This window comes from Triticum urartu, chromosome 4A, assembly GCF_056163025.1.
Source record: "Triticum urartu cultivar PI428250 chromosome 4A, HENAU_Tu73, whole genome shotgun sequence".
NCBI lineage: Eukaryota > Viridiplantae > Streptophyta > Magnoliopsida > Poales > Poaceae > Triticum > Triticum urartu.
The window spans coordinates 64,781,117-64,792,292 of NC_141876.1; the positions used below are offsets into that span (position 1 = coordinate 64,781,117).

Sequence of the window (11,176 nt, forward strand, 5' to 3'; positions counted from 1 at the left end):
TCACGGGCTCAACACTTGGGCCTCGCACGGACCCTAAAGCCCATAAGTCTACTCGGCCACAATCCGAATACAGCTCGGATCACATCCGACCAGTGTCCTCGGATCCGACCTCGTAGGTTCCTTCCCTTAAGCGCGTGACCCCTTAGGTTCAAGCCGGCTTGACCGCAGTTCGGATCACATCCGGACTACATGGCTGGTAGCGGCCTCTAGCAAGGCGTGCCGACCACCAAGCTGACGATGAAGCTGGTTAGGTGAACATGTACATCACACTTCCATTCCTTTTGCCACACGATATATGTTGTCGGGCTCAAGGCGAGTCTGTCATCCTTGTGCTAGCCCGACCTCTTTCTCGTTCCAGTGATGCCGACCACAAACTGGATTATCTCATAATCCTTGTCGCATGGCCATGCTTATCCTGGTCGGATCACACGAGGGGCCTAGAGTATATCTCTCCTGATTGGAGGGGAAAATCCCATCTTGCTCGACCATGTCTTGCAGCATGGGTCTGGACAAGCATGAAACCTACCTTTGTAACTACCCAGTCACGGAGTAGCGTTTGGTTGGCCCAAAGCAAGTCTGTTACCATCCCGAGTATATGCGCCAGCTCAGGTCTTAGGACATAGAATGTATGTTGTACTAGAGACTTACAGATTACGTATCGCTGCGTCTCATAGTTGGGTCTGTCCGACTCGGACCTTATCTCGACTCGGATCCAACTACGTCGAATCTGACCAGATCCTTCCAAGTCCATATTATTCGATGAGCATCCAATGCTCCATGGCTAGTGAGACCAAGCCATCGACCATGTCATATGCTAGTCTAGTCGGCTGTGCGTCCACACAATCCTTTCGACTAGGGACGTTTTAGGATAGTCATCATACAATGCATAGTCCCACAAACAAGTCACGTATTTGCTGATACACATCATTGATAATGTCCAAGGACTATCTTTATTCATAAACATATAGGAAATATCATCATACATGATTGCCTCTAGGGTATATCTCCAACAGTCTCCCACTTGCACTAGAGTCAATCAAATAGACATCGAATGCCCATAGCTCTAACGTGCCCCTCATGCTTGGGTTGTGGAAGCGGCTTAGTCAACGGATCCGCAACATTTGCATCCGTGTGAATTTTGCATAACTCTACACCACCACTCTTTACGATCTTTCGTATCAGGTGATATTTCCGATCTATGTGTCTGACCTTGTGGTGATTCCTCGGCTCCTTGGCTTGTGCGATGGCACCAGAATTATCACAATAAAGGTCCAACGGTTTTATCGAGGCTGGGAAAATACCAAGATCATCCAGAAAGTTCCGGATCCAAACACCTTCCTTTGCAGCTTCACAAGCCGTAATGTATTCGGCTTCCGTAGTAGAATCGACCACCGTATCTTGCTTGGAACTCATCCAGCTCACTGCTCCTCCGTTCATGACGTACACGAATCCGGACTGTGATCGACAATCATCTCTGTCGGTTTGGAAACTAGCATCGGCGTAACCCCTTACGATGAGCTCTTCCTCACCTCCATAAACTAGGAACATCTCTTTAGTCCTTTTCAGGTACTTCAAAATAGTCTTTACCGCTGCCCAGTAACTCTCACCTGGGTTGGCCTGGTACATATCATGGCATACATGATGGATCCAATTGCCGAGGCATACGGAATCCGACTCATCCTACTTCGCTCATCAGATGTCGAAGGACTCTGAGTCTCGCTTAGCCTTATACCATGTGAGACAGGCAAGAACCCTTTCTTGGCCTCACTCATGTTGAACCGCTTCAACACTTTATCTATGTACGTGCTTTGGCTCAAGCCGACCAGCCTCCTCGATCTATCTCTATAGATCTTGATGCCTAAAATGTAAACTGCCTCACCAACGTCCTTCATTGAAAACTTGCCATTCAATGATTCCTTGACCGAGTTCAGCATCGAAACATCATTTCCGATCAGTAGTATGTCATCCACATACAAGATCAAAAACACAATCGAGCTCCCACTTAACTGCTTGTATAAACAAGCATCCTCATCACTTTTGATGAAACCGAGACCATGATGACCTCATCAAAACGAATGTTCCAACTCTGAGATGCGTGCCTCAACCCATAAATGGATCTCTTGAGCTTGCATACCTTACTAGTGCTAGTCGGATCGACAAAACCCTCGGGCTGTATCATATACACGTCCTCGGTTAAATTTCCGTGAAGGAAAGCCGTCTTGACATCCATCTGCCATATCTCGTAATCAAAATATGCAGCTATATCTAGTATGATCCTCACCGACTTTAGCATCGCTACCGGCGAGTAAGTCTCATCGTAGTCAATTCCTTGAACTTGTCCATAACCCTTAGCGACAAGCCAAGCTTTGTGGATCTGAACATTTCCATCCACATCGGTTTTCTTCTTAAAGACCCATTTGCAACCAATGGCTGTTACGCCAGGCGACGGATCAACCAAGTCCCAGACTTGATTTTCATCCATGGACTTTAACTCGGATCTCATGGCCTCTAGCCATGCCTCGGAATTCGGGCTCACCATCGCTTCTGCATACGTGGCCAGCTCGTCACTTTCTAGCAACAATACATCACGCACTCTGCGCAATCTTTCCGACCTCTGTGGTTCCGGTGCCGCTTCCACTACGGGTTCCCTAACTGACTCCGGTATGATCTCATCACCAGCTGAGCCGTCCCCGAGTGGTCCTCGAATTTCTTCGAGTCGGACCGTCCTCCCACTAGCCTCCCGACTAAGAAACTCTTTCTCAAGGAAAACCCCGTTCCGAGCAACAAACACTTTGTTCTCTTCCCGGTTGTAGAAACTATATCCCAAGGTTTCCCTCGGATATCCCACGAATATGCATTTATCCGACTTGGGTGTAAGCTTGTCTGACATAAGTTTCTTGACAAATGCTTCACAACCCCAAATCTTTAGAAAAGACAAACTGGGACTCTTCCCGGTCCACATCTCATGTGGTGTCTTGTCTACGAATTTTGATGGTACCCTGTTAAGTGTGAAAGCTGCAGTTTCGAGAGCGTATCCCCAGAATGACAATGGTAAATATGATTTGCTCATCATAGATCAAACCATGTCCAACAAGGTACGATTCCTCCATTCCGATACACCATTTATTTGTGGCGTACCCGGAGGTGTGAGCTGAGGTACTATACCTCTGCTTTTCAGATGATCATCAAACTCCTGGCTCATGTACTCACCTCCACGATCAGATCGTAGAAGTTTTATAGTCTTGCCGAGCTGATTCTCAACCTCGTTTTGAAACTCTTTGAACTTCTCAAAAGTCTCCGACTTGTGCCTCATCAAATAGATATATCCATATCTACTCAAGTCATCGGTAAAAGGCACGATGTACTGATAGCCACCTCTAGCAGTTGTGCTCATTGGTCCACACACATCACCGTGTATCGGTTCCAACAGCTCAGATGCCCTCTCACAACTCTTTGCGAAAGGAGACTTAGTCATCTTGCCGAGCAAGCATGATTCGCATGTCTCAAATGACCCAAAGTCGGTCGAAGTTAGGAGTCCATCATCATGGATATTCTTCATGCATTTCAGACTAATGTGTCCAAGCCGGCAATGCTAGAAGTATGTCGGATTTATCTCATTAGGCTTATGCCTCTTAACATTCACGTTATAGACCGGTTCCTGTTCTTGATTCGATATAAATAACCCATCAATGATGGGTGCATAGCAGTGGAACATACCATTCAAATAAATCGAACAACCATTGTCCTTTAAATTGAATTCATAACCCTGACTCATCAAGCATGAGGCAGAAATAATGTTCCGACTAAGTGCAGGAATGTAATAACAATTATTTAATTTCAAAATAAATCCAGAAGGAAGTTGGAGTTGCATTGTGCCGACCTCCAACGCAGCAACTCTTGCTTTGTTGCCGACCCTGATGTCAATCTCCCCTTGTGCCACACGCCTAGTTCTTACCAGCCCCTGCATCGAGTTGCAAATATGAACAACCGATCTGGTATCAAATACCCAAGAGCTAGTAGGTATGTCAGCAAGGTAAATGTCTATAACATATGCAACAAGTGTACCTTTGCCTGAAGCAGCATTCCCGGCCTTCTTGCCATGCTCTGCAAGCCACTTGCTACAGTTCCTCTTCCAGTGACCAGTTTCCTTGCAATGATAGCAAATGGTCTTTGAGTCCGGTCCAGACTTCGGCGCAGCAGCGGAGGTTACCGTCTCCATGCCCTTTGCCTTAGCCTTTTTTCTTGGACCAACTCTTCTTGAACTTAGCCGATTTCTGCACCATCAACACTTGATGCGTGCCTTTCTTAATATCCTACTCTGCCACTTTGAGCATCCCATGAAATTCAGTGAGATTCTTATCCATGACATGCATATGATAGTTCAAGATGAACGTCCCATAGCTGGGCAGAAGAGAACCCAGAACTGCATCAGTAGCCAGCTCATCCAAGAGCGGGAGGCCCAACCGATCCAAAGCTTGCACATATCCAATCATCTTGATCACATGCAGGCTCAGTGGATCACCTTCCTTCAGCTTATAATCCATCAAGGATCGCCAGACGTTGAACCTTTCGGTCCTAGCCTGCACCTGAAACATGCTCTTGAGACTCTCGATCATATCGAAAGCCCCAACGTCTTCGAAATGTTGCTGCAAATCGGGCTCCATACAAGCCAGCATGAGGCAACTGATCTTGTTTGAATCATCAACGAGTTTTTGGTAGGAATTCTTGGTTGTGGTACTAGCATTATCGGCAGGTTCCTCTGGAAGCGGATCCTCTAGAACATGTTCCTTTTTATCATGCTTGAGAACAATTCTCAAATTTCTATACCAGGTAGTAAAGTTTGTTCCATTTAGTTTATCCTTTTCCATAATTGATTTCAATGCAAAGTTGGGTTGAGCAGGTGGTGCCATTGATGTACAACAGAAAAGTATGCAATCAATAAGCAATGTGTTTATGTAGAGTAATTTTAGCCTTAAAGAGAAATACTCCCACTGAAGTCAGCATCCCTCCGCAAATTCTCAGTGATTCAGGATCCGACTAGCACATGCGGCTAGTGAGCTTTAGCATCACTGCTAGACAACATGTCTATCCGGTAAGCAACTCCTTGCTAATCCTATCTCTATACGACTCCTGTCGGTCGAGTAGGTATCTCATACCCCGGCTCCAGACCTCTTTTGCCACAAGGCCCAAAATCGTTTGATTGCCTTGTCAAGTTAACCTAATGCAGTGCATGTCCGTGTCCGACACGAACCCTTCAGTTCAAGGACACCTAGCAGCACCCCAATTTTATGAGCCCACTACTAGACGTACTTGACGTGCGAAGGTGGAACATCAGGAATGGAAATTTACTTGGTATTCACGAGGGATCTTTCTACCATTCGAACATGCATAGAAACAAAGAAGCATAGCAATCACAAGTAAAATATATATTGTGAAATAGTATGGCTCCTTCATGGATGTCCTTCTAGGTCGGCCCCGACTCCGATGACCATCTAGGAACTCCATCTTGTTTGTCACGCCGGGATGCCAAGCCACCAACCTGATCTCTGTTATCTAACTACTACAACTAGTAATGAATTTTACATAGAGTCACAAGTCGACACGCACGTTGTTATACAATATAATGACAACACTTTGGCTCCCGCCGGCTGACAAACATGACACGCAGGCCATGTATAATTTACACACATGCATCACATACACATGAGCCATACTATTCACATCAAACCTGTAAAACAAAGTTACACATAGAATCACATTCTACCGGTTTGAGTGATCGTGTACGAAATACAAGGCGCTATGCACACGGCGGTCCCATCAACGACAATAGATCTCATCTATCGCCTCCACATATCTAATATGCATACAATCTGAATCCAAATCCTATAGTAGAGGCTCTGATACTACTGTTGGAATCTACGTAGGGTGTGTCGACTGCAAATTAAAATTTTCCTACACGCAGAACAACCAAGAACATGCTATGGGAGATGGATCACAGTTCGTTACCACTAGACGCGCAGTGCCGTGCAGCGGAAGAAGAGTTGGGGCAGCACGTCTGCGTGGATCGTTTCCTCCTCGTCCGATCTCCCTCATACAGCCGGTAGTCGGTTCCAACGTACAGGTTCACCGGAGCGACGCAAGTGCACCGCCTCTAACAGTATTCGCGCGTGCAGGAGGAACTTCGTGTGGCGGACTGCTAGGTCCGATCACACAACCGGCGGTGACTGGAGGTGTCTATTTGCAACACATGCAAACCCTAGTGACAACGCCGAAGCGATCAATCGCGTGAGTGTGCGGCACCTCCACTTTATATAGGCGTCCGTCGCGGGCTCAACACTTGGGCCTCGCACAGACCCTAAAGCCCATAAGTCTACTCGGCCACAATTCGAATACAGCTCGGATCACATCCGACCAGTGTCCTCGGATCCGACCTCGTAGGTTCCTTCCCTTAAGCGCGCAACCCCTTAGGTTCAAGCCGGCTTGGCCGCAGTTCGGATCACATCCGGACTACATGGCTAGTAGCGGCCTCTAGCAAGGCGTGCCGACCACCAAGCTGACGATGAAGCTGGTTAGGCGACCCTGTACATCACACTTCCATTCTTTTTGCCACACGATATATGTTGTCGGGCTCAAGGCGAGTCTGTCATCCTTGTGCTAGCCCGACCTCTTTCTCGTTCCAGTGAGGCCGACCACAGACTGGATTATCTCATAATCCTTGTCGCATGGCCATGCTTATCCTGGTCGGATCACACGAGGGGCCCAGAGTATATCTCTCCTGATCGGAGGGGCAAATCCCATCTTGCTCGACCATGTCTCGCAGCATGGGTCTGGACAAGCCCGAAACCTACCTTTGTAACTACCCAGTCACGGAGTAGCGTTTGGTTGGCCCAAAGCAAGTCTGTTACCATCCCGAGTATATGCGCCAGCTCAGGTCTTAGGACATAGAACGTATGTTGTACTAGAGACCCACATATGACATATCGCTGCGTCTCATAGTTGGGTCTGTCCGACTCGGACCTTATCTCGATTCGGATCCGACTACGTCGAATCTGACTAAATCCTTCCAAGTCCATATTATCCGGTGAGCATCCAATGCTCCATAGCTAGTGAGACCAAGCCATCGACCGTGTCATATGCTAGTCTAGTCGGTTGTGCGTCCACACAACCCTTTCGACTAGGGACCTTTTAGGACAGTCATCATACAATGCATAGTCCCACAAACAAGTCACGTACTTGCTGATACACATCATTGATAATGTCCAAGGACTATCTTTATTCATAAACACATAGGAAATATCATCATACATGATTGCCTCTATGGCATATCTCCAACATGGAGATCTCAAAGGTAAAGAAACTACTGCGGTTCTGGCTCCCTCCTTTGATTTGATCAAACAGCGGCAGTGGTTTGGGGCTCTGTTGGCTCAGATGGCCCAGCAAGGGTGGAAAGTTCATCTGGGGGGAGATGCTACTCTTACAGGAAGTAGTAGAAACAATGATTTTGATAAGAAAAAAGGAGATTATGGAGAAGGAAAAGACTACACAAGAAGGGGAGAGGCTGAAATAGGAATGGGTAACAAGCAAGGACATAATGGATGGGCACAGAATACCAGGTTTGGACAGATAGATAACATTGATCAGAGCAAAAATGGGGGCAATTTCAGAGTCATGTGCAACAAATGCAAAGATACTAGGCATATGACAAGAGACTACAAGTTACCGCATTATATCATATGTGACAAAAACTCTCACATTACTGAAGAGTGTGCATGGCTGAAGCAGATCAAGCCAACCCCAAAGTTTATAGGATATGTTGCCAGAGGACTAGGGGTGTTGTTTGTGAAAAATTCAAAAGAGGTGGTGAGCAATGAGCAGACAAACCCTATGGCCATAGTCAACATCACTTCAGGTGAGATCAATGAAACACAGTTCCTAGAGGGCTTCAACTATATGTTTAGTTGGAATTGGCAGTGGAGACATAAGAAACATGGAGACAAAGCTTATCTAATGAGATTTCCTAGTAAAAGCATACTTACAGAACTACACAAATTTGGGAATTTTAACTTCCTGGGGACCAAGGTTGTGATTAATGTGGACAGTTGGACTTATGATACTCAAGCTATTGGCAAATTGCACACAGTGTGGGTTCAGTTTGGAAAAGTGTCTGAATGCTTCATACACTTCTTTGGGATGTGTGAGGTGGCTGCTACTGTGGGTCCTGTATTGGAAATTGATATGACCACTATTCTAAAATAAAAAATCAGAGCTAAGGTGGGAGTCAGAGATTATGAAAAAAACCATCACACTGAGGTGACTGACAAAGAGCTGATGATCTATACAGTGAATATGGAGCTTGAGGAGGTGATTGAACAGGGGTAATATGAGGAAAAAATAAAGTTTCGAGCTATGGAAACTGTACTGAATCTAGAGGGAGTTGGTGGGTAGGAAAAAAAATCAAATAGGAGACATGGAATCAGAAGGAAATAAGGAGAATATCTCCCTGGGCAGTGTGGGGCTCAAACAATTGAGGAAATGAAGCAGAAAAATAAAGAGATCCTGAAGATGTAGAAATAATATCTCGTGGAAGTAGGACCGAGGAAGAAAGTTGAGGCTGAATTAGAGAAAGCGATGATGAAATGTCAAGAAGTGGAAGAGAATAGATGCAGGCATGAGGCTTGGAGAGCAGTGGAGGAAAAAAAGACTGCCACTTGGGAAATAGAGAAGAAAAACTGGTAGAGATGATTCAAGGTCAACGGGAGCTTATCAATAAATGCATGGAAAAGATTGATACATGGGAAGAGAAACAGATGTATGGAGATGATATAGGAGAAAAAATGAGTTAGATTCTGAAATCCCTCAGGACCACACACCCGAAGATGCATATACAGAACATGTGGACTACTCCACAAGCCAAGACTCAGTGGAATCTTTGGGTGTTAAACTGGGGATAAATAAGGTGGAAGGAGAAAAGGACAATACAAAGATGGCCCTACTAGAAGAAGTGATAGAAACCTGGACAAGAAGGATGCAAAAATTGAAGACCTAGCCAAGGAAAGGGTAGTCGAAAAAGACAATTATGGTAAGAGTACTAATCCTTTTAATGAAAAAAAATCCTTATATGATATGACAAGTAAAGTGGGGATTGATCTGGGGTGTGCTTTGGATATGGTTAACCAAAACCTAGACCTGATCTCTAACATGGAGCAGGCTAGAAGAGATATATATCTCCAAAGTTTAATTAACAAGAACATGGATGAGGTGAAAGATAGCTCTTCAAGTCTTATTGATATTGGAGATGCTGAGTTAGAAGATTTATGTTCAGAAGGAGATAACTCTGATGCAGAAGTAGAACTAGAACATTATGACAAATTTAAAAAGATTTTCTCTAGCAACAGAAAAATAAGAGGTGGAGTAATAGCCATTAGTGCTGGGAAAAAATCCATCTCGAGTGGGGGGGCTAAGCATAAGAAAAAAAGATGAGAGGCCTTTTTTGGAATGTTAGGGGAATATGGCAGGATATTAAAAGGAACTTTATTAGAGATACCATACTGGAGAAACAACTAGATTTTTTTGGTCTTCAGGAAACTATTAAGGGTGACTTTACAAAAAATGAGTTACATAACCTTTCTGGATGGAGAAATTTCCTCTAGGAATGGATTTCCCCTAGAGGCAAATCTGGTGGAATTTTGGTAGGGGTTAATAGTGATTTACCTTGTCAAAATACATCTGTTTGACAAGATAGCTAAATTTAGCTGGAATTTAGTCACAGTTTATGGAGATGCACAAAAAGATGGAAAGGCAACCTTTCTAGCTGAACTTTCCAGATTCTATCAGGATAATCCACAACCCTGTGTGATTGGAGGTGACTTTAACCTAATTAGAAACAACTCGAAGAAAAACAAGCCTAGGGGAGTGGATCATTTTAGTTTTGTCTTTAATGCAATTATAGAACATGCTGGTCTCGGGGACCTCCCTTTGGATGGGAGGAGATATACTTTGTCAAATAATTTACCTAAGCCCACATATGAGAAATTGGACAGAATTTTTATCGTCCCAGATTGGGAAGATAAATATCCCCTAGCCATGGTAAATGCCATGGAAAGGGAAACTATTTATCACACCCCTCTCCTCTTGGATACTGGAAATCATAAGAAAAGCCAGCCTATTTTTAGATTTGAAAATGCCTGGATGCTTATGGAGGATTTTAGAGAATTTGTGGAAAAATTGGAATATTAAATGTAGAGGTTCCAGCCTGGACATTTGGCAAAGTAAGTTGAGAAATATTAGACAAAAAAAATCAAGGGTTGGATAATCAATGCTAATGTTGTATACAGGAAAAGGAAAAACGAACTATTTGGATTATTAGATGAGCTAGATAAGAATGCCGAAATCAGAGGCCTTAGTGCCCAAGATAGAGAGATTCGGAAAGCCTTTAGAAGAGAACTGAAAGACATTCTTAAAATGGAGGAAATCAAATGGCTACAAAGATATAAAGACAGAGAAATTAGATAGGGAGACTCTAATACTAGATACTACCATGCCAAGGTTAATGGGAGAAGAAGAAGAAACATAATCACTACTTTGGAACATGAGGGAGAACCCATTGAGGGGGGTGTTAAACTCATGGAACACGTAACTGATTACTACAAAAAATTGTTTGGACAAGCTGAGAATTCCAGCATCAACCTTGACATCCAAAACCCTGAGGGAATTTCCCCTCGGGAAGAACTAGAACTGATCAAACCTTTTTAGTATGGAGGACATCAGAGAGGTAGTTCATAATATGGAAAAGAAAAAAAGTCCCGGACCTAATGGATTTGATGTTGACTTCTACCAACATTTTTCGGAGTTGCTGAAAACAGATCTAAAAGCCATCCTGGAAGATTTTCATAGTGGAAAGGTTGATTTGGCTAGGCTGAACTATGGGATTATCACTCTAGTCCCTAAAACCAAAGATGCTAGACAAATCCAAAAATTTAGACCCATCTCTCTCTTGAATGTTAGTTTCAAAATTATTACTAAGGTGTTGATGAACAGATTAAGTAAAGTGGTAAATCCCATTATTTCCCCAATTCAAACTGCCTTTGTGAAAGGAAGATACATCATGGAGGGGGTTGTGATCTTACATGAGACTTTAAACTCCATTCACACCAAAAAATAGAGCGATATGCTGTTC

At 44.2% G+C, this 11,176-nt stretch overlaps 2 pseudogenes; both read left to right on the top strand.

Annotated features, from left to right (window-relative positions):
• Positions 1-7,428: 7,428 nt before the first annotated feature.
• Positions 7,429-8,536, top strand: LOC147974787 (uncharacterized; annotated as a pseudogene).
• Positions 8,537-8,562: 26 nt separating this feature from the next.
• LOC147974788 (uncharacterized) lies at positions 8,563-9,480 on the top strand (annotated as a pseudogene).
• The last annotated feature ends 1,696 nt before the right edge of the window (positions 9,481-11,176 follow it).